We start from the raw sequence: 25469 nt of genomic DNA, 5'->3' as shown, positions 1-25469 counted from the left end.
TGAGGGCCTGGATGGAAGCAAGAAATGTCTCTGAGCATTTGGTAGAGCCTGCAGAGGAGGCTGAGGGTGCACAAGGGCAGCTAGATGGGCCATTGGGCCCAGCCAGGGAGAGATTGTCTTCCCCCATCGGCAGCAGTGTTTTTTCCAAGGGCCTGTCCCCAGGAGAGCTGGAGGACAGGAAGAGAAATAGATTGCACAAAATGGAGATGGCCAAGCTCAAGATGTAGGGTCAAAAGTACCTAGAGAGTAAGAAGCTGGAGCTTGAGAATAACAGTATAGTTTTTGAAAGAGAAAAAGAGAAATTAGCACATGAGAGATTTTTGAGGGAATTGGGGCTTAAGGCTAAACGTTTAGAAATTAGTCCCTCTGGTCTCAGCGCACCATCTGTGCCTGCAAAAGGCAGGGAATATTTCCCCAAGGGTGTCATCAAAGATTTCCATAAGCATGAAGATATTGGGCAGTGGTTTGCAGCCTATGAAATGGCAATGCAGGCCCACTGGGTCCTTGAGAAAGATTGAGGAACTATATTGGTGGGTCTTTTTTTTGTGATGGGAGGGATACATTGTTCGACCTGACAGTGAGAGTAGGATGCTTTATGCCCACATGAAGGAAGCCCTGATGACCAGGTATGTGTTGACCCCAGAACTCTATAGGCAGAGGTTCAGGAATTGTAAAAAGCTGAAGGCAACCACCTGGGTAGAATATGTGTCTTTCTTTTGCAGAGCTATGGATGGTTGGGTGAAGGGTAGCAAAGTGAGTACTTTTGAGGAGCGCTATGATTTTTTTGCATGGGAGCACTTGTCTGGTAATTGTTTTCCAGAGCTACGCCAGCACCTTATTGATAGCATGCTAACTAACCCTAGGAAGCTTGCTGAAGAGTCAGACCGCTAGGTGAGTACCCGTGTCCACAAGGGTCATGTGGGAGACTCCCCCAAGGGTGGGCAGGGTCCCCAGCAGAAGAGTGGGGGGACAAGGGTAAACAGAGGGAGTTCCAAATGGAATCAAGGTAAGGTTTCCCAGCCTCCCCCTGAGAAGTCTGAGCCCCCGACAGGTAAACCTATTCACAGGGGACCCCTACATGCTTTCAGTTTAAGTAAGTGGGCCACCATTGGTATGAGCCCCACTGTCCCCAGAAGGATCGCAACGCACCACCCCGTGCACCACCCAGTCAGATGGCAAGTGTAGCCCTGGGAAGGGAGGAGATGGGTACCCAAGGTGGGTGGGGTCCAGGAGAAATATCCCTTGTCTCTTTAGGAGATTGTGAGATGGTCCCTAGGACTCAACTGTCTGATAACACTAAAAAAATACAGGCAGTGGGTGACCATCAATGGCCATAGGGTGGAGGCTCTGAGAGACACTGAGGCCAATGTGACAGCTGTCAGTTGTGGGCTGGTGTCTTAAGAGCAGGTGATCCCCCATGCATTCTTCCCTGTTCTTGCACCGGACAACTCAGAGAGCCAGTGTGAGGTGGCTCAGGTTCCCTTTGAGTGGGGGGTGGGTCTCAGGTACTCTACAAGTAGCTGTGAGGCCAGCTATGCCTGTGGATTGTCTGCTGGGCAATGATGTAGAGAGCTCTCCTTGGGCTAAGGTGGAGAGAAGGTCTCATTTAGAGATGTTGGGTCTGCCTGAGTGGGCGTGTGTGACCACTCGGTCTATGGCAGCCAGTAAGGGTGTTCAAGAGGACCTGGAGCCTGAGAGTATGGCTCAGGTACCTGCTTTAAAGGGAAGAGGTAGGGGAAGCCCCCATAGTTTCCACGGTCCAGGAAGAGGCAGACCTTGAGGGGGTTGCCCTGGAACCTACAGGGGAGCAAGTTGCCGAACTGGGGGACCTGCCTGAGCTGACCCATTGGCAGCAAGAAGGAGGACCCTCCAGGGAGGAATTTTGTGAAGTGCAGAAGAAGTACCTTTCTCTTGTGGGTTTGCGGCAACAGGCCACAAACCAGGCAGCAGGTGATCAGTCTGGATCACATTGGATCTACTGGGAGAATGACCTCCTGTATAGTGAGCATAAAGCTGCTGAGCCTGGGTCAGCCCGTGTGCAAGTAGGTACCGCAAGACAGAGCCTTCTTACTGGGCGTGGCTCATGATTTACATTTAGCTTGACATTTGGGGCAGGACAAGACCTTTGCAAGGGTTGTCACCCAATTTTATTGGCCCCAGATGCGCAAGGGTTCAGACACTCATTGTAGGACTTGTTAGACTTGTCAGGCAAGTGGGAAAAGTGGAAGGAAGCACAAGGGTCCTCTCCAACCTTTCCCTGTGGTCAGTACCCCCTTTGAACGGGTGGGCATTGACATTGTGGGGCCTCTAGACCCCAAGACAGCTATGGGCAGAAGGTTTATCCTGGTCTTGGTGGACCATGCTACCCGGAAGCCATCCCTCTCAGGAAAGTGACGGCCCCCATGGTGGGACATGCTTTGATGGGGATTTACTCCTGTGTGGGGTCTCCCCAGAGAGGTGGTATCAGACCGTGGTATGAACTTAATTTCCAAGTATATGAAGTCCCTGTGGCAGGAGTGTGGGGTGAACTATAAGTTCACCACTCCTTACCACCCCCAATGTAATGGGCTGGTTGAGAGATTCAACCGGACCCTCAAAGGCATGATTCTGGGTCTTGAAGAACCTATGAGGCATAAGTGGGGCGTCCTCTTGCCATGCCTCCTCTTTGCTTACAGAGAGGTGCCACAGAAATCCTTAGGGTTCAGCCCCTTTGAACTGCTGTATGGTCACCCTGTAAGAGGATCTCTGAGCTTTGTAAAGGAAGGCTGGGAGAAAGCACCCAGGAAACCTCCCCAGGATGTATATAGCTTCATGCTGGCCTTCAGAAATCAAACCTGGCGTTTCAGGCAACTCGCTCAGGCGAATCTGGAAGCCAGCCAGGAAGAGATGAAGCGGTGGTATGATCAGAATGCCACTCTGATTGAGCTTCAGCCTGGTCAGAAAGTTTGGCTCATGGCCCCCGTGGAGCCCTGTGTGCTCCAGGATAAGTGGACCGGACCATTTGAGGTTGTGGAGTGCACGAGTGATGTCACCTACTTGGCGGACTTGCGATCTCTCAGGAACCGTTTGCAGGTCCTGCATGTCAACTGCCTGAAGCCCCACTTAGAAAGGTCCGAAGTTGGCATGATCCTAGCAACAGATGCTGGAATGGAGGAGGAGACTGAGCCTCTTCCTGATCTCCTGTCTGAAACAGAGCAAGATGGGTCAGTGGATGGTGTGAGCCTCTCTACCACCTTGACGCCTGAGCAGCAGAATGACTGTCGCCAACTTTTGGAACAATTCTCTGAGCTGTTCTCCCTGGTTCCTGGTGTCACTGAGTGGTGCATCCATGATGTGGACACTGGGGACTGTCCTCCTGTTAAGCACACAGCTTACAGAGTGACTGACAGGGTCAGAGCTTACATAAAGGAGGAGGTCTCCAAGATGTTTGCCTTAGGGGTAATTGAGTCCTCTAACAGCCCTTAGGCCAGCCCATTGGTCTTGGTCCCAAAGGCTGTTGCCCGTGGTGCCACACCCGAACTCCAGTTCTGTGTGGGCTACCAAGGACTCAATTCAGTCACCAAGACTGACGCGCACCCCATCCCCAGAGCTGATGACCACATTGATCGGCTAGGAGCTGCACGGTACCTCAGCACATTTGATTTGACATCTGGGTACTGGCAGATCGCCTTAACAGATGGGGCCAAAGAGAGGTCAGCATTTTCGCAGATGGGGACTACCAATTCGGGATTATGCCCTTTGGGATGAAGAATGCCCCTGCCACCTTTCAGCGGTTGGTCAACCAGGTGTTTGGCTGGACTGGAAGATTTCAATGCCGCCTACCTGGATGACATTGCAGTGTTTAGCGCCAGTTGGGAAGAACATCTGCGCCACCTCTGGAAAGTGTTGATGGCACTGCGGAGAGCAGGCGTCACGATCAAGGCGAGTAAGTGGCTGATAAGGCAGGGTTCCATGGTGTACTTGGGACACCAGGTAGGACCCGACCAGATTGATACCATCCTGGCATGGGAACCCCCCAAAACCCAGACACAGGTGAGAGCCTTTTTGAACTCACAGGGTACTACAGAAGGTTTGTCAAGGGGTATGGCAGCATTGTTGCACCCTTGACTGATCTGACTTCCAGGAAGCAGCCCAAGAAAGTGAACTGGACTGACACCTGCCAGAAAGCTTTTGATGTTCTGAAGAACTGCCATGTGCACGACACCCGTGCTTCAGACACCCAACTTCTCAAAACCATTCATTGTTCAGACAGGCGCTTCAGAGCATGGTGTGGGGAGCTGTTCTTTCACAGATGAATGAGGAGGGCCTAGACCAACCCGTAGCCTTCATCAGTAGGACGTTACTTCCAAGGGAACAGAGGTGGAGTGCAATTGAGCGTGAAGCATTTGCTGTGGTCTGGGCACTGAAGAAGTTAAGAGCATACTTGTTTGGGACTTACTTTCTGGTTCAAACCGACTACAGGCCTCTCAGATGGTTGATGCAGATGACGGGTGAGAATCCAAAGTTGTTGAGGTGGCCAATTTCCCTACAGGGGATGGACTTCAATGGTAGAACACCGCCCTGGTACAGAACACGCCCATGCTTATGGTCTGTCCAGATGTTTCTGCCTTAGTTCCCATGATGCACTGGGCCAGGGACAGGCTGATTTGCATATAGCCAGGTTCTGAGCTGGGATGGTGCAGTGAGATAAATAACGGTGATGGATCAAGCCCTGATCTTTGGACTGGGTAAGAGTGGTCTGCTTAATTCAGACACTCTGTTCATCACCACCCCCTTTTCTGAATCGTTTTTGGCCACTATAGGTGTGGCAGGGTATACTCAGACATGAGTCCCTTTCTCACTGCACCATCAGGATTCAAGCAAGCCGGGCCGAAGACGGCTGAAATGCCAGAAACCGGTCCCCAGTAGCTTGTCTCCTTTCTGGTGAAGAATTGGCTTGGTAGTTTAGTCTGCCCTGTTCCCATGATGTACTGGGCCAGAGACAGACTGATTTGCATATAGCCAGGTTCTGAGCTGGGATGGTGCAGTGAGATAAATAACGGTGATGGATCAAGCCCTGATCTTTGGACTGGGTAAGAGTGGTCTGCTTAATCAGACACTCTGTTCATCACCACCCCCTTTTCTGAATCGGTTTACATGCTTTGGGCACTGTGCCACTGCTATTTGGTTCCACAGTGCAAGTGCTCCCTATTGTAAATTGTTGTAATGGATTACTGACTCCATAATTGGCTTATTTGATTTACTTGTCAGACCCTAGTACAGTGCACCATGTGTACCCAGGGCCTGTAGATCAAATGCTGCTAGTGGGCTTGAAGCACTGATTGTACCACACACAGAAGCAGCTTGTAAAGTGTGTCTCAGGCCTGCCATTGCACAGCCTGTGTGCAGTCTAGTACTTCCATGTCGACTTGGTAAGTGCACCCACTTACCAGTCCCTAAGCCTTCCCTTTTCTACATGTTAGCCACCCTTAAGGTAGGCCCAAGGGCAAGATGCATTGTAAGTAAAAGGTAGGACATGCCCTGGTGTGTGTGGCATGTCCTGTGGGCGTGTGTGGCATGTCCTGATAGTGAATTACAGCCAATTTCGTTTTTCACTATTGCAAGGCTACCTGTGCCCATAGGCCAGAATGGGCAGTTTGATTATACCATCTTATAATCCTAACTGACCCAGGGAACATGGTAGAAAAAAATAATTTAGTAAGCCTGAATTCAGAATGTTAAAATACATCTTCTAGTGGAGGTGATTTTTACATTCTGTGTTTGAAAATACCACTTTTAGAAAGTAGGTCTTTTCTTACCTAACCATCTAGCCTGCCTCTGTTAGGTTGTGTAGTGCATGTCTGGTTTGTGAGTGACAGGAGGGCTTGGGCTCCAGCAGTCTGATGAGTCAGGGTTGGACTGAATAGGACCTTGGCTGAATAGAGAGTAGGGGGCAGAGATTTCCTTTCACTCCCCTAAGCCCTCATAGAATAGAGAGTCGGGAGGAGATTTCCTTTCAGCTACCTAGGCCAGGTCTGCTTTCAACAATGCTATCTCCACCTCCTGCCAGGAAGCTGCACCAGTGAGGACAGAACTGGTATTAGCCAGGCACAGACACTCTTTGCTCTCAGAGAACAAAGAAATTACTGGTATAACTATTGGGGACCAGACCCCAAGAATTTAGATCACTTCTGGACATCAAGACAGACCTCTTGCCAAGGAGAAGAACCAGAGAATCTGCAGGAGTTGATTGCCCCTGTGCCAGTATGTTGCTTTCTGGGGTTGGCCTGCAGTGGTTTCTTTATTGCCAAAGAAAGGAGAAAGACTTTTATTTGTAACTTTCATCATCTTGAAGAAGAATCTCCAAGGGCTTTAACTGTGCTTGCCTCCTGCTGAAGTCTCAGGATACAAGACCTCACCACCAGCTTCCTCCTGAATTTCCTTGCTGGGAATTCTGTCTGCAGAAGCCTGCATGTTTTTGGGAGCTGGAAGCGCAACTCAATGAGAAGAAGTGTGTCGCATCCGCAGCTGTTGCCGTCACATCGGAGGAGCGTGTCGCCACTGCAAGGGTCGCCATTGCATCATCAGAGAAGCGTGTCTCGGTCGCAGCTGTTTGTCGTCGCATGCCCGGAGAAGCGTGTTGCCACCACAAGGATCACCATCTCATCACCAGAGAAGCGTGTCACAGGGCCTGTCGCGACTCCAAAGTTAGAGTCGCTGCACAGCCGTCGGGTGTGCATGCATCGTCTTCACGTCCCTTCGCATCAAGGACGCCATCTTCTCGCATTGCACCGGATCGTCGCATTGCATTGATGCGCAATCTTGTCACATCGCAACCGGGACACACCGCAATATTGTTGCATCACCTCCTGTCCGGTAAGGAAGAGACGCATCGCCTGCTTTGGGCAAGCACTGAGGAACAGACGCATCACAGTGCCTCCCTCGAAGCAAGGAACCGACGCATTGTTCTCCCTGCAAACCTTTTGTTTATCTTGCGTGACGCATCCAAAGGTACTTTATGAGAAACGTGTCGCATTTACCATCTAAAGTGAACTGAGTTATTTGTACCGTCTTAAAGTCATTTTCTTAACACTGTATGGTGGATTTTTGACGTCTGGTTCTTGTGTTAACTCTATATAAAACCTGTGTTGTGTCCAGCTGTAGTGATTTCACTATATTCACAAATGCTTTACACACTGCCTCTGAGATAAGCCTTCCTGCTCGTGCCAAGCTACCACAGGGTTGAGCAGGGGTTATTTTAGAAGTCTAGCCCCCTTACTCTGACTAGAAGCAAGGGTCCCTATTTGGACAAAGGTGCAAGCCATTGCCAACTAGAGACCCCCAGTTCTAACATTGAGATACAAGCATTTTACAACAGAATGGATTTAACAGGGTTAACACTTCAGTATATCTGTGCCTTTGGAATTTTCAGATCCATAAATTAACAACAAAAAAGGAATGTGATTGAAGACTGAAGTCTTTTGCTCCTTCTTCCCTTTGGGGCCCCGAACATTCCAGGTTTATCTTTCTTTAGCTTTCACATGGTAACCATTAGTTGCAGGGCACTTATGCCGCAGAGAGACTACTTACATACAGAAGGACTTCTAGAAGTTATTGTGTGTTATGAGTGTTTGTTGACAAGGCCGCTTTTCACCCATGGCTACCCCCAGGTTACAGAGTAACCAGTTACTGTAGCACGAGCAGTAAACCTCTGTAGAAAGTTCTGCTCACCTCAGTGAAGCCATCCAGGAGCAAAGGAGCAAACTCAATGGATCAGGGAGTTAATGATTTACTATGAGAGAATGCCTCTGGCACTTTTGCAGAGCATTCAAAAACCTCTTGCGCTATGTGTATGCAATGATAGTGAATATCGCTTTGTTTCATGTCTTGCCCAGTGGAGCTACCACTCATGATAGCTATATGGTTATCTGGTGGCTCTTCTGTTGCGCACCCTATTCAGGCACCCATAGAACTCCCTGAGATGCACCAACCCCCATTATGGTTCAGTTTGAAAACGCAAAGTCAAGGGTGAGTAGCCTGGGAAGGAGGCTTTGAAAGATTAGACACTGCACTGCAATCATGTGCGCTGCCCGCACCTTCTCTGTTCATTTGGTGTTTTCAGTAGGTTTGCTTATCTGACATGTCTAGGACTGTACAGATGGGCAGAGGTCACTCCCGGGAATGCTGAGTCTTGAGATAGAATGGTGGTGCGAGGAAGGAGTCACTGTGGCAGGCCACCGACCACCTAAGATGACAATCGCCAGTCCCTGGCACCACAGCAGTAGGGAGGCCCACCAAACATCCGGGGCGGGGCCAGGTCACCACAGGCCTGATGGCCCCCAATTGGCTGGTGTTGTCAAACAGGGATTGCTGAGCTTCGAGACGAACAGCCCAAAAGGAGAGTCTCAGAAAAGAGGCTTACGAGGCTGCCCAGCCCAGCCCACCAGCTATTTGGCTCTGCTTGCGCATCTCATGACCTTCCAGGAGTCTTCGCTGTCCACTGAGACCAGGATCACAGGCAATGGTGACAGATGTCTTCAGAAGCCGGCAGATGCTGGGAGCGCTGAGCAAGAGCCTGCTTAACCCCTTGGGCGCGGCCGTGATTCTGCGCCTATGCGGCACATTCCGATCACGGGTGCGGTCATGTCGGCCGGGAGCCGTCATCAGCACACGAGCACTGTGTGCCATGACGGCTCCTGGCCGTCATCAGCATGGAAGGGGTTAAACTGCACCATCTTAGCAGGGAAGACCACACCCTGCTGAAATTGCTTTTTCTTTTTTTTTTTAGGATATTGACACTACAAGGTTTAACAAAACATATACAAAGAATGAAAATTAAGTGCAAAGTAGGACAGTGTAACTTTTTACTGCTGGGTTCTTCTTTTACAATGCATATTTTCTCACACTGGGGACGATTCATTGGTCGATGCTTTCATTAAAGATGAACCTGCAATGGTGAGTTTTTCATTTTGTAATGTGTGATGACAGCAGCAACGTCATTGTGAATGAGCTTTTTTTTTACAACATTGAAAGACAGACAAAATGCTGTATTTCCCATCTAGTAACATTTTTTTTTTGTTTATGAATGTTATTTATCCTGAAAATTAATTCAGCATTGAATTATGTGAAATAATTCACATCTAAGACCTTACATCTGTCAAATATAAGCTTTGTAACCACTGGCAAACATTCAATACATCTGTAATATATTTACCTATACTTATATCTATTTGTATATGTATATCTATATCTATACCTATAGCTATAAAGTACAATGGAAGTCGCCACTGCGTAGTTATAGTTGGGTCAGAGTTTTCCATAGGATGAGCGTTTTTTTGTTTTGCTAATAACTTAGGCGCAGTTCGACAAGTCTTCACAAAACTTTCCCCAAAACAAAGTTCATCCACATCAGCTCCTTCCTGGAAAGTTGCAGAGTTATAGTTCAAGTGAGGGCCAAGAAAACTATGGCCCCAAAAAGTAATTTTCCCATGTTAATTCCCATAGGAAAGTAAGGGAAGCGATACAGAAAAAGAAGCTTAAAGGAATTATACCAAATTTGGTTGAAAGTTAGAACTTTACTCTGAAACTCTACTTTTTATTATTTTGTGTACATTTGTTCAGCAGTTTTCTAGAAATATGTGATTAAAGAGGTGCTTGGGTGGTCGTGAAAGGGTTAACATTTTAGTGATCTTTAGACAATTGATCCAGTGGGTGTCCCGTGGGGGTCTCACAGTACCATCAATTTTAAAAATAAGGGCCTCTGATTAGTTTTTTTCCTGCCAGCTTTTCTTGCCCCACAGGACTGATAGTGATCCTGTGGGATGGAATGATCTAATTGGCTGGCTACAACTTGAAGAAAAATTACAGGACAAAGGACTTTATCCCCATGTCCTTGATCTATTGTAAAAAAACATATAAGTATGAACTTCCTGACCTCCAGGCACTCATTGGGGGACCCATAGAGACCCCAAATTAGGCAAAAATATATTTAAAAAAATTGTAACTGAGGGTACAATGGTACTTCCACAAGACCCAGCAAAGTCCTTCCTCGAGGTACTGCAGTACAACCGCGTGGGGTGTACTGCAGAGCTGTGCAAGTGAAAGGGTAAAGTGGCACTATAGATAGGTGTTGAAATAACACAACTCTTACATTTAAAATCCAAATAACTACAAAATTCACCAGTTACAGTTCACCTAGCTAACTATAATCTGTGCCTCTGCCATGCCCTGCTTATGACCTCACATAGTACATCACTCATGATATGTTAAATTACACAATTGATGACATATTCATAGTCTCAGTAGAGTTCTAAGGCTAAAAAAAACAGTGCTCGTGGTACTTCTGAGGTCTCCTGGTCTTTCTCTCTCCTCAATGCATCCTTAATCCCATATAAGTTACTTGTTTGGGAAGAGAAAACATAAAGCCTGGATCACTGTGAGGTGTGCCTCCCTCAGGCCTCTCTTCACTGGGTCTATAGAGTTAGGCATAGATATGGGGTTCCTCTTGCATTCAACTCCCTGTGCCACCAAGGCTGAAAAACAGAACTGACCATTATTTTTGGTCTATTCCTTCCCATAATTCCTGGGTGTGGCTATGGATCTGTGAGTACCTGACTTCACCCCCTTTTTCGATTCCTGACTGGAATCCCTCTATGGTGCAGCACACATAGAATGAGAAAAACACAATTAATGACTGTTTTTGTGCAGGAAGGTGTCCTTTTCTGCACAAAAACAAACATTAGATAATGGTGATTTGCTACGTCTATGTGTGCTGAAGAATGGAGCCCACATAGAAGTAGCAAATCACCATTATTGATTGTATATTTGCAGGAAGGGACACCTTCCTGCACATGAACAATCAACCCTGCAATGAAGGCACCCTTGACTATGGCGCAAGATTGTCTGTGTTTGTGTAAGACAGCTATTTTTAGCCCAGCGGAAGGGAAAACACAGGGGTGCGCCATATTCTTGTGAATACAGTGCATCCATGTGTTTTGTAAATTACACAGCACGGTGCTGCAAAACTTGCTACAATGCCGCGCTGCTCCATTTCCCCGTAAATATGCCCCTCTATTTCTTAATCATGTTTATGGGAACCAGTAGCCTGAAGGTGGACAATTTCTCTCAGAAGCTAAACTGGGTGGAATTTTAGTGACCTGACACACCACATTCAAAACAGAAACAAGTGCCATGTCAGTGGTCAAGATTGCGCCAACAGGGTAATGGAAAATGCGCCTTGACAGAAAAAAAAAATGTTCTGGTGCACCAGGGTGTAAATACATCTTGTGACAGAAAATATGTCAAATAAATTAACCTTTATTGTCAGTCAGGTACCATGAAGGGAAACAAGGAGATAGAAGGGAATAACACTTGACATAAAGGTATCTGTTGCTAATGAAGCTATAGGTTCTGACCTAAAGTTTAGAAGCAACATTTGGTCAATTAAAAACTGGACAGATCCAAGTAAAGTGTTGAATAAAGAGAAATGGCTTTGTTCATTAGCTGATAACTTAGGTGGAGTGGAGGCGCTGGCAGAAATTAGCGTAACAGCATTTATGCACTTGGTTGAACTTGTACCTGAAAAATGTGCATAGATTTACACCAATTAAACACTGATTGAGTCATACTAGCACCGCAGACTGTGTATTCACACAAAATAATTCAGATAATTGATCCTCATAACAGTAAGGAAGTAAGACCTCCTGCCTGTGTACCATAACAGTACAAAGCACAATGCCTAGCACCAGGGCCGGCTCTAGGCTCATGGTGGCCCTGGGCAAGGAGCGTAGGGGGCCTGGAAGAGGTGGTCCGGGCGGCACGGAGCGCGCAGGCCAGTAAAGAGGGGAGGGGGTCAGGGTGTTTGGAAGTGGAACAGAGCCGGAGGCCGCCAAATCCCTGCCAGGGGCCACCACGCAAATATGTATCCATCCTCAGAGGATTAATATATTAAGGATATATATTGGCGTGGTGGCCCCTGGGGTTTGGTGGCCCTGTGCAGGTGCACAGCTTGCACATGCCTAGAGCCGGCCCTGCTAGCACTTAGAACAGTGACCGGATGGGTGCATTTGGGGCAGATGTATCAAAGGGTTTTACCCATTCTGAGTCTATGGGAAAACGTGTTTAGACACATGGCCCTTGGACCCAGACATGTGTCTCGGGCTCACTGTGTCACTGAATTCAAGCTATGCTGGCTCATGAGGGGTGATGTCCGAAACCAGTTCCAGGATGCTTGATTCCGGGCCAATGGAGGACCTGGCTTGGCAGTTCGAGCTGGACTGTTCCAATGAGGCACAGGGTCAAGACTGATTTGCATATGGCTGGGTCCAATCTTGAGTGGCATGGTGAGCAAAAGAATGATGGATTTAACCCAGATCTCTTGACTGGGGGTGAATGTTTGATTTGCTCTGCATTCCGCACATCACCTGTGTGTCTTTTGCCTGGGACAATTAGGGCAATTTGATTGTGCAAACCCTGGATACATAAGTGTGCACTGGGGGGCTTACTAAATATATTTTGAGGGTCAAATCCCCAAAGGTTAAAGGTGAGATCCACATAACATAATTTATGCACTGATCAGTTCATCTTCCGGAACAGTCCCCTTCTGATTTTCACCTTCTGAGCTGTTCCTAATATAGAAGTGGACCTTTCTTAAAATCTAGCAAATGTAACTAATCTTGTCATTCAGACAGACTTTTGTTGACCATCTGTGTAGTGTATTAAAAATTAGCTTGAATTATGTATTAGTGATTGTGTTCTTTTTCTTATTTGGGCTAGTGCAACAATAATGTTTGTACATTTTGATGCTAAAGTCTTTTTATTATTTTATTGTGACGATCATAGTGCCAATCACGGGCAAGGACGAATTACAAACTATTTTAAAGCAGAACAGTAAGTAAGTACAACTCATTGGTAAAGACAATATTGTTTCAGATATAACTATCAAAAGTAAATTATTTGAAGGGGTTAGGAGCAGATGGGAAAGATGGCGAAACCAGAAGAAATTGATCAGAAGAACGGAGGGGATAAAAAGTGATATAAAGTTGGATAATGTTGGAAGTGGGGGTATTTATCCCTCACCGCCGCCACCAAATGCTGGAGGCAGGAGTCCTCGACCCCTCGTTTCAACGTTAGGCTAAGTAAGGACACCATCTGAGATAGCCCTGCTCACCCCCTTAGTAGCTTGGCACGAGCAGCCAGGCTTATATTCAAGGCACGAGTGTACAGTATGTGCAACCACACTCACAGCAACACAATGAGGTCACCACAAATAGACTCCACAAAAGTTTTTATAAAATGAGTGTAATCTTTATATAAGAAATTATAGGATATGACCACACACTACAAAACCAACATATAAGAATGGGTAGTATTCTTTCCGGTGGGCTGGTAGGTTCTAATCCCAACCTCCGCTTCTAACCAACAGTTAAGCTCACTCCTAACCGTTTCCAAAAGGTTAGGCAAGTCGTATTGCTAGAATCACATACGTTGCAAAGAAAAGAAATACAGCAATGCGTAACGATATTCTCTTGTACTGTGCAACAGAGAAACAATGCCATATGTAGCGCCACAGTCATGTACTTTGCAATAGAAGGAATAGTGCAATGCGTATCACTACCAGCATACCCTGTAACAGGATGAAACGAAGCAATGCGTCACGCTACAATCATGTACTGTGCAATGAAGAAATAATGCACTGCGCCACATTACAATCAGGAAATCTGCAAGGGAAAAATAACGCAGAGCGTAGCGCACCAAGCATGTAGTTTGTCAGGCTCAAATGAGGTCAGGCGTCATACGACAGTTCGATAGTTCGTTAGCAGCAATAATGCAAAGTGTAATACGACAGTTTAGGTGCTCCGTTAACAGTGCCCCCAATATGGATCAATGATGACACAAAAGTACTGCATCTCACTCTGGCCCCAGTACTGCCCCTCCTTGGATCTGCACGGGCCGAGATCCGAGCCGAAACAACAGGCTTGCGAAGCTAACAGAAGTGAGAACCCGAGAGAGTGTTCCTCCGGGCCCGCACACCACCCCAGGTGGTGATCCACGTTACCTGGGGGGGCGCCACTTCACTCTCCTCTCTGACTTCAGCGACTTGGACCTTGATCCAGAACTCCGTCACGGGGTATGGCGAGCTCGGGCCTGCGGCTCTGGGGCTGCTCGGGCCGGCGGCTCTGGGGCTGCGGGTCCGGACCGCTGCTGTTTCACTCTGAGGGCCCAATGACCTGGCCCTCCTTCCAGCAGTCGCAGTGAACACCGAGACCCGCCCTCAGCACTGTGGAGACTTTACTTTGAATTCGGTGCACACCCTACCCAGGCACGCCTCACCAGCGCCTCAGGTTGCACCTCGACACGCACTCTGCGCGTCCGAGACTCGCCTCTTCTCTGGTGTTCACGATGACCCGGCACTCTTCACCAGCGCCTCTGCTTTTACCTCCACAATCATCCTGCACGTCTGAGTCTCTCCTCTTCTCCCGGTGCACACGATGTCCAGGCACTCTTCACCAACACCCTGGCTGCACCACGACACGCACTCTGCGTGTCCGAGTCTCACCTCTTCTCCTGGTGCACACGATGACCAGGCGCTCCTCACCAATGCCCTGGCTGCACCACAACACGCACTCCGCGCACCCGAGTCTCATCTCTTCTCCCGGTGCACATGATGCCCAGGCGCTCCTCACCAATGCCCTGGGTGCACCACGACACGCACTCTGCGCGTTAGAGACTCACCTCTTCTCCCGGTGCACACGGTGACCAGGCGCTCCTCACCAACATCCTGGCTGCACCATGACACACACTCTGAGCGTCTGAGACTCACTTCTTCTTTCGGTGCCCACAACGACCAGGCACTCCTCACCAACACCCTGGCCTGCACCACGGCACACACTCTGCACGTTCCAGTCTCACTTCGTCTTCCCGTGCACATAACTACCAGGCGCTCCTCACCAATGCCTTGGCCTGCACCACGACACACACTCTGCACGTCTGAGACTCAGCTTACTCCTGCGTGCCCACGATCACGAGGCACAACTTCTAAGGGTCTCAAGCTGTAAAAGCACGTACACACCGCGTTGCTTGGGCTTCTACAGAAACTTTTATGATCCTGTATTTCCAAAGAGGGAACCAGCTCGCCTCAGGCCCTTGGGGTTACAAGACACAGCACAAAGCACAGTCTTCTTCAAGCAAGGGAGCCCAGCGCCTCCAAGCACAGTCCCAACAGCCTGGAGTTCGTTTGTGCTCAGGGGTCCCTGGCCCCCCCCCCCTAAATCAGTTCTGGGTATCTCCCTCCCAGTGTCCCCTTTCTCCCTTTGATACTGGGGATCTGGATCCTTAATCACTCAGCAGGAGATGGGTCAATTGGTTTATAGCACCAGCCCAGGCCTTTTCACCTCCCGGGCTTCTCCTCCCCCTACTCTCCAGATGCAGGGCAGCCTGGTGACATCTCAACCCCTCCCTGGGTCAAGACCTCTCCCAGTTCCTCTCAACTTTCAGATCCAGACAGACAATCTACATTTCAGCAGAGACACACAGAAATGCTTAAAGCACAAAACTCAGCCACTTTCTAAAAGAGTGGTTTCTGACCACACAATGACAAAACCACCTTTACAGAAAGATGTGTTATGACACTGTGAGTTCATACATACTTCCCCACTCATTATAAACTTACAGGAAATTAGGCTAACAAACACAACACCCAGCCTCCCCCATTCTGTCCTATGGGCAGGATGGCCTTTCAGCAGTGAAAAACAAAATGGAGTGTTTTTCACTGTCAGGACATAACACACCTTAGTATATGTCCTGCCTTTTACCTACACTGCACCCTGCCGAGGGATTACCTGGGACCTACCACAGGGGTGCCCAATGTGTATGCAAAAGGGAAAGTCAGGCCTGACAAGTGGTTGCACTTGTCAGGACAACATGCTAACTTAGCAAACTGCGCGCAGGCCATACACTGCAGGCCTGAGTTCCCTTCTCCGCGCACCTTTGCATTACTAGCCCTGGCACACACAGTGCACATCACTAGGGACTTTACTAGTAAGGCAAACATACCAAGCATGGCCAACCAATTATCATTACATTTTACATAGGGAACACTTGTACTTGGACACTGATCAGCAGTGGCAAAGTACCCCAAACATCTAAATTGGCAACTCTATGTCAGGAAAACGGTCTAGGGGGAAAGCAAAAAGTTTAGGGAACTTTTGTTTAGACCAAGTCCTACAGATAAGTTGAGGGATATAGGGTTGAGAAAGGAGTGGCAAATAGAGTTATTATAGACAATAAGTGGAATTAGGGTAAGAAATACAATGGAAGCCAGCATGGAAAGTAAAATAAGAGATGTGGGCAGGACATTTTCAGTGGTCCAATGAATCTGTAGGCAACCAGATTTTTTTTAAACATTTTTTTGGGTCATTAAACATAGATTAGTTCCACCGTTTCATGTACAGTGAAATATAAACACAAGTACAACACAGACCATCTGCAGCATAAAGTCCATCTCCAAGGTCTCAACCTCTCAAAACAGGTAAAAGGGCACAGATCAACATGTCATGGAATCATCCTGCGTGGCAATCAGGTGGAGTCGGTGGAAGTTAGACGCCAAGCTTCAGGGGTGTGAGGTATGTCTGATGGAAGCTGTACAAATATGAGTCTGAAATAAACATTCAGGGAAATCTGAGGCACCACCTCCCACATCTTAGCCCAGTCTCCGTCTGTCATGTGGGTCGCTGGATCTGGTTACCAGTTGTTTCGCAGCACCATAAGGGGAGAGCATATATCTTCTCTCAGTGCGTTGTACAATCCCAAAACCAGACGGTGGGTGTTGGAGGTGTCACACAAGAAGAAGCAACTATGGTGCAGCCTGGGCTTCACACTGTGCCCTCCCAAGACCATGTACACCGCTGCAGTCAGGGTACCATAAAGCAGGAACTGACCAGTGGGAGATATAAATCCACACATAAGTCCACAAATGGCTGCAGCACACCATCTGTGTATAACACTGTATCCAGACCCGCTGCTTCCCAGTCCATTGGGTGCCCCTCCACTGCCCCATCCAATTGTGTGACAACGTGCCTGGAGAATATCAGGACCATATCTGCGCTTGGGTTGTCACCCTCCTCCAATAGGCCCTGATGACTTTCAGATCATGTTGTCTCATATGGGTGGCTAGTCTTAGATTGCGTGCAAGGGTCCTTGGCTGCTTCGAACTAGGGGGCCTCCCTCCCTGGAATCCAGACTATACAACACTGTAGTTGCTCTGTCAAATAACAAGAATAAAAATCAGGGCATTCACCCCACTGTCTGTTGTTGCATGCTGTAGTTTAGTCAGAGTGACTCGCCGCCGTCACTTCTTCCATATATCAAATCAATAAGAATGGAGTCTAGGTAGCATGGGGAATCATCAGCGGGAGTACCACAAAAGAATACAAAAAGGGAGACAGTGCCTCCCTCTCCGCCACAGCCATTCGGCCCACCACTGAGAGGGGCAAGATCTTCCTAAAGCCTACAGTTGCTCGCAGAGCTGTAACCACCATTCCTATATTACACTCTAAGAGGTCAGGGAGAGTTTGATGGATACTAGACCCCTAGATAATGCATCACGGTTGGCTCCCTCTGCATGTCACCTATGTCTGGGGGTTCCTCCCTGTTCCCATGAATCAGGAACAGGCTGGTCTTTAGCCAATTCACTTGAAGGCCAGAGGCCTCCCAAAACACATTGAGGAAATGTGCCTCCCTCCCAGTCTCCGTGCGCCCATGACAAACACCACATCGTCTGCATAGAGGGAGATAAATGAGAAACTCATGCGGGTCGGAATGACGGCAAATGTTATGGGTATGCCACCGCCTGCCCAGCACGCCAATGGCTCTACCGCTAGGGTAAAAAGTGGATGGGATAGAGGGCAGTCCTGAACAGGGGCTGTGCCTCACATTACACTGCCCTGAGATTGTGCAACCAGTACGAATCCTTGCAACGGGGTCCGAATAAAGTAAAAAGGTCCAGGCTATAAAACAGTGTCCAAATCCCATCCGTAGCACAACAGGAAGATCCAGTCTAGGCTATCAAAAGCCTTCTCGATTTCTACAAACATGCATCCAGCCCAGTCTGGTAGCCGCGGACCCTCAACCAGGATCGCCAGTAGTCGCTGAACATTTAGAGCCGTAAAAAGGCCTGGTATAAACCCTGACTGGTCATTATGAATTAATACAGTCATATGGGACAGTAAACTTTGTGGTAGCACTCCGCTAAGGATTTTATAGTCAACGCTCAACATTGACAGAGGTTGGTATGCAGTCATGTCCGTAGCAGACTTTCCCGACTTGAGCAGAAGGACAATAGGAGCCTCCCTCAGGCTGGGGGGGAACGTCTTAGTGGTGAGTGCATGATGATATATGGCTGCCAAGCGGGGGGCAAGGAGGTCAAGATAAGTGGCATAAAACTACACTGGGAGGCCATCTGTTCCCTGAACCTTCGCGGACCATTCAGTGTGCCTCAGCCCGAATTTCCTCCTCTGTAATAATATATTCCCCTAGTGCTTCTACCACCTCATGGTTCAACTCACTAGGTAGTAAATCAGTTAACCATTCATAAATGTTGCAGTCCTGTGGTGTCTCCCTAGCCGCATTCAATTGAGAGTAGAAGTCCAAAAAGGACTAGTTTATCTCCCTATGTGTATACAGGTGGGTACTCTTAGGTGTTGCCAACTCCAGATTTGGTGACCCCGATGAGAGGGGTTAGCCAAAAAAGCTTTTAAGGGGTCGGACCTGTCCCCTTCAGTGTGTTCCCTGATCATATAGGCTTTGTGATCAAAACATCGGAGTTGCTCCACATGTTCCAGTACCCTCTCTTTCGCTTCCAGCAGCTATTGCTGTAAGTCTGGTCTCTACGGTCGCAGGTGCTCTAGATATCCCCAAGGGTCCACTCATGAACAACAATATCCAATGTCTTCCGGACCCCCAAGGTTTCTAGCAAACAGTGCTCCTAAATGACAACCTTAAAGGCCTCCCACTTTTCAAGTGGAAAGGGAGCAGAGCCAGCATTTTCATTCAAACTGTCTTGCAGAATTCTGGGTGCTCAAGGTTTGCCACCTTCAGCCGCCAGCTAGGAATGCAGGTGCGCGACCAACCCCATTTAATGTCAGCAACAGGGGCTTCTGTCAGAGATGGTCCTGGCTAAGTATTCAGTGAATGTAATGGCCCCAAGGAAATCAGGAGAGCATAAAAGGTGTCATGGTGCACATACAGTGTGTTCATGATCGAGTGAAAGGAGTAGACCTGATCCTAAGGGTGATGATCCCACCAACCATCCACCAGGCCCCAGTGACCTTGCCAAAAGGTGAATTTCTGGGCAAAGTGGACAGTAGGGAAATCCCGGAGTGGCGGTGAGAGCAATCTAAGTCAGTGTTGGCCACACAGTTAAAATCATCACCAAGAATAAGCACCTGCAGCAAAAAAGGGGACAGAACCTGGGACAACTTATCAAAAACACAGATTGGTCAACATTAGAGGCAGAAACATTAAAAATGTGCTATCTTGACCATCTAACTGGTACATCAAGACAGAGTAGCACCCTTCTGTATCTATCGTGCTACTATTAAGTTGAAATGTGACACCTGGTTTCACCCATATCGAGGTCCCCCAGGCGAAGGCCGAGTATGTAGTGCACACTTTGTCCCTGCCATTTCTTGCAGAGGGCAGCCGCACTCCTTAGGATATAGATGAGTTACTTGCAGTACTGCACTGTCGAGGACTGGAGACATCCAGGTCTGGAAGGTGCTTAACCTAATGTCCCTAGGGTTTCAGTAACCGTACCACTTTCTTTAAAGATATTGACTCACAAATTTTGTGATGCATATTTAATGGGACAAAGTAAACATTTCAATTAAAAAAACTAACCTTGAAAGTCAGTTTCAATTGTCTAAACAGAATTGTAAACAAAAAGTCGCTCAATAACATTCAAAACATGTTAGAAATGAATCACATTGGAATAATCCTAATTTTGAAATTATGAGATCTCTCAACATAAAAGCCCAATGCATTTCGGGTTTCAAAGAACCCTTCTTCACTGGTTAATGTGTGATTTCGCATTTCATGTAAGTCTTCTTGACTTTTAGTTCCGTGGCTGGACACTACAATATAAACAATCAGAGGAGTTGCTTAAAATCTTAATATAGGAAGTTTGTGAATCAACATACAAAACATATGTAGAATTTGCTACTGGGACAACATAACCAAACCAGGGGACAGGAAGCTTTATTTCCAAATGAGGGTAGGTGCTCTCCCTCTAAGGTCCCTAACTGGCAGGTGGAGGGGTTCATCTATTACTACCTGCCCCGCCTGTGGAACTCCAAAGGAAACTATTGGGAACTTTCTGTTTTCTTGTAGAGTCTATGCTATCCCAAGGCGAATTTGGCTAACACTGGTCTGTAAAAATGTAGGCACCTCTAGTAGCTCAGTAGCTATAAGAATCATCTGCACCAATACTTGCCTGCCTCTAGCTATAGCAACAGCTAAATACCTGGGGTGGGCATGGTTTATCAGGCAGAAAGCTATAGCTGAGAGACAACCCATATAGGGATTGTTCTACTGTATCCATCTGAGCCATTGTGTAAATTTTAACCTTAAGTATTTTTCCTGTGTTTTATGTTTTTATGTCTTGCAATCAATTTTTATCTGAACGAGGTACCTATTTAATGATATTTTAAATTTATGTATGTTTGTGCTTTTATGAGAAATACTCGAATAAAGCCTCTTTGAGATTGAGATTGATATGTAGAATTAGCATATTTTTAAAAGGAAAGAAAGAAAAGCAGGAGGGAAAAGCGTAAGATCAGGGATGAAATGAGTCCCGTGATGCGTGTGATATCAATGCTTCTCAGTGTATGCCCAAGACTGTACTATAGACTCAGTTGCAAACGTTTATAATAAATTGTCAAATGCAGTGCATCCTATGCCTGTGGAGTGGAGAGTTAACCCCAACCGTACACACAAACTACCTCAGTGCTACATGCTGTGATAAGTGGAAACCAACTGTACCACTGAAGTATACTTACTACACCAGTTAGTAATGAACTCTATGGCTCTGTAATACAAAGGTGTGTGGAGTCAGTCGGTGCTATCAAGGTTTGCTTAGCGTCCCCCATATGGGTTCTCTCTGCTAACGGATCTTACCCGCTTCTTGTGTATGAGCTCAGTCAGCCTGGGTACCTCGACCGGTGAACTTGTGTATTTGACTGCAAATAAATAAGAAACAAATATATTGGTTGTTTCTATATTCTCACAACCGCCACTGCGGTTTCCCAATGCATGACTAGAACGTAAGACTTACTCGTTTGCTATATGGCGTCTCAACCCGATCTTTAGTGCGTTGTTGATTATCCCGCTACAACATATCCGGACGATTTATCGATTGAAGCTAAAGAGTTGAAAAGGACAAGCCTCCGTGAGTTTAATTGCCTTCAACGCGAATAGTGAAAAGTGCTCATAAAGAGCCCGTCTCTCCACGTACCTAGACACCCCGTGTGCGCGTCCTGTGTGCACGACTAAATACTCCTTCCGGTGTAAACATCCGGTCCGTTCCACAAACACGTTCTTAAATGCTGTGAATTCAATAAACTTTATTAAACCAGCAGTTTGCCTGTGTCCCGAGCATCTTGTTTATATGGAGATGCCCCAATTTGAACCCTCTCGAGTAAAAGATGTGGAATACCTAACTATACGAGTTGAGTCTGAATGTATGTGAGTAAACTAAAAATTAACCTAAATGTAATTGAATAGATGAAAAGAGCGAGGAGGAAAGTGGCGAAAATATAGAAGAAAATGATAAATCCATATGTGCGAATTCTTTACAATCACAAGTGTGAATCCATCTCTTTGATGTGTTTATGTCAAAATATCTGCATCTAACTACTACAGTGATAGATGATACTTAACACACGACAGTCATTTCTATGACGTTAAGGGGGTACTTGTGTGTCGGTATCAGAGCAAATTCCTCTTAAGTAATACATGTTACAAACACAATTTACAGAAAACAAAGTAGCTCTTAATGATCATTTAGGCCCCCGGGATTTATTGTACCGAGGAACTTTATCCAAAATGTTTCTCTCTGAGAGAGTTGTGTCTGATAGTTTTTACCACTAATCGGGTCTACTTTTTCTAGAATGGTAAATCTCATTTGGGGGATGCTATGTGACGCTTGTAACCAATGTGCAGCTATACTAGATGACTTGTGACGATTGCGAATTGTACTTTTGTGTTCTATAATTCGTGTTTTGACCTTCCTGGCCGTTCTCCCTACATATACCAAACCACCTGGACACCGTATTGCATTAATTACTCCTGTCGTGTTACAATCAGAATTGTGTCTAAGTTTAATGTTTTGGCCAGTCTTAGGGTGTGCAGATCCGTTTCCAACTATAACATTGCTGCACTGGGCGCAATTGTGACACTTACTAATGCCTTTATACTTGGAATGAAGTGCGATTCGTTTGTTTTTCAGTATTCCCCTCAAGTTTTTTGAGCGCATATGTGCAAAAATGGGTGTGTCCGTAAACAGATTTCTGAAGTCCGGTTCATTCGCTATGATGTCCCATCGTTGTTGAATGATCTTTTTTATCAATACTGCCTGTTCTGATTGTTTCAAGATGAATACCATGCCTTTATTAGGTGGTTTTTATGATTTCTTTAAAAGCGTGGCTCGCTCTAGTTGTGCTACAGTGTTTTGGGCTGCTTCAAGTACTGTCTCAGGATATCCACGTTCTTTGTAACGCTCAATTTGTTCTTTGATTACACTTTCGCGTAGTGTTTCTTCTGAAGAGATTCTTTAAATTCAAATTAATTGTGATACCTACAAATGATCTTTTAACGCTTTTGGATTAGTGCTTGAATAGTAAAGAGCATTATTAACGACCGTTGGTTTGCCAAATACTGTCGTTGATATCCCTTGAGGAGATTTGTATATTTCAATGTCTAGAAACTGAATCCGGTCCAACTGTATGTTGTGGGTACATTTTATCCTGGGATTCTTTGAGTTGACCTCGTGTATGCATTCCTCCAGTTCCGACCTACTCCCATTCCAGATTACTAGAATGTCATCGATGAATCTTAGAAAAAGAAGTGTGTGATCACACCATCTTTGATTCTTCAGGATGTGCTGTTCTTCAAAATGGGCCATGAAGGTGTTAGCGTACGAAGGGGCTCCAGGAAAGCCCATCGACGTACCGGTTCTTTGTAAGTAGTGTTGAGTTTTCCAAGAGAAGTAGCTGTGGTAAAGAGAAAAGTGTAACAATTCCAACAGCAGTACACTAAGATCTTTATCAATGTCCGAGTTTAGCAGTCTCCACTCCATGGCTTCCAGTCCTTCCATGTGGGCGATTGACGTGTATAACGCCACTACATCGATTGTACATAGGAGTGTGTCTTCATGAACAAGATTGCTTACTGCTGCAAGTTTAAGGAGACAATCTGTGGTATCATTAATGTATGTTGTCCAAACCTGTACTGATGGTTGCAAGTGGTGATCAATGAAACGTCCGATAGGTTCATGAATCGATCCACATCCTGCCACGATGGGACGAAATGGTGGGTCTGTCGCATGTTTATGGATTTTCGGTAACATGTAGATATGTGGTGTTTGTGGAGTGGTGGGTAACAGGTATGTCCTGGTATTGGCATTAATGAGCCCATTTTCTTCTGCTCTAAGTACAATTTCTTCCAAAAGTTTGGTGAATTGGCTGGTTGGATCACAGTCTAATCTAATATATGTGTCAGTATCTTGAACATGAAGGTCCACTTTATGGTCATAGAAGCTGGTATCCATCACTACAAGGGCACCTCCTTTGTCCGCCGGTTGAAATGTGATGTTAAAATCTTGTGTTAGGTCATTTAGAATCCTCATCTCCCTCTTGGACAAATTAGTATGTTTAGGTCTAGTGTATGCAACTTTTTCAAGATCCTTTTTGACCAGAGTTTCGAAGTTATTCAAAGTCTTATGGGATATTGGTGACATACATTTGCTCTTAGGTCTAAAAATCTCCGGTGGCTGAGTGTCCCCATCGTTGTTGATAGTGGAAAAGAACCATCTCAAGCGTAATTTTCTCAAAAATGTAAACAAGGCTATCTCTGTCTCTAATGCATTAGAAACATAAGGAGGCACAAATGATGTTCCTTTGTTTAATACATTTTGTTCTTCAATGGTCGGGGTTCTCTTAGATATATTAACCACTAGGTTACTCGTTTGACGATCCGTTGTAGTCGACCACTTTAATTTTTTTTTTGTAGTTTGTCCCCTCCGGATCCGTTTGTTTTTTGTTCTACCGGTTTGTCGGGTGGAAGAGTCGATGATTGGCCCTCCACTAAAAAAGACGGTTTATCCACACGTGAAGTTGATTGCTCTATGGAGATTCCGCTTGCTTGTAAACCGCTGATTAGTGCAGGTGGTCTTTGTAAGGATAAATCCTGATCTTGTACTACGCTTTACTTGCAGTAGTGCCACATGGATTCGCCTCCGCTTCAAATACACAAACACCTTATAACGCCTGATCATGCTATTCAAGCCTGAACATTCCAGAAGAGGAGTTTATATGTAGGTGTGTCATCCCCCATCTAGCAATGCCACAGCCCAAACACAGCCTTCATGGCATAGGCGTAGCAGGAGAGGGCCACAGGAAAGAAGAAGGAGCAGGCAGCTGCAGGAAACCAAGTACCCAAACAATCAACAGAATACCCCCTCCCCAGGACAACAAGGCAACAACCCCCATCCAAACTTAAATACAAAACTAAACAAGTCTGTAGGTCAAAAATACACCCACAGTCCTGCCTGAGGGGTGGTGGAAGTGAGACACCATCCCTACAAAAGGGCTGGGATCCACGACAAGGTAATCCCACCCATGATCATGGACAGAAAGAAATAAATGGAGGGAAAATCATAAGAAACTAACCATATGCTTGTGATATTCGCGGATTGACAAAAACGAATCGCACAAACGAATCTAAATAGGCTGTTTTAATGGAAACTAAACCCAATCCAAAATGGCCGCTAGGATTGTTGTCTATTCACGAGATCGTGGTGTTGCTCGACAAAGTAGGCCTAAAATATTAAATTTCACCGATGTATTTCCATTAAACCAATAGACATCGGAAATAACACACAATGTAGATATGCTTGAACAAAATATATCGTTGGTACAGGCATCAGAATCATACACTTCCGGGTCGACTGATATAGTATCGGAACCGAGCGAATGTAGATTAATTTTATGCTGAAAACTCTAAACAATATTCACAAATAACTTTATACAAAATCAGGGGTGAGTTACAAAAATGCCATTTTCCAAGTCATAATGTTTTGATGAAAACACAGGAATGACCTAGGAAGCACTTCCGGGTCAAACTAAGTAGAGTCAGCATAAAAAGCACCCTGCGTGGCGTTTAAAAATTATTTACGAAACCACGGGCACGCTGGAGCAGGGAGGCCGAATGCTCTGATA

This window comes from Lissotriton vulgaris, chromosome 7 (assembly GCF_964263255.1).
Source record: "Lissotriton vulgaris chromosome 7, aLisVul1.2, whole genome shotgun sequence".
Classification (NCBI taxonomy): domain Eukaryota; kingdom Metazoa; phylum Chordata; class Amphibia; order Caudata; family Salamandridae; genus Lissotriton; species Lissotriton vulgaris.
The sequence above is the reverse complement of the archived record's forward strand: the minus strand, read 5'-3'. Positions refer to the sequence as shown.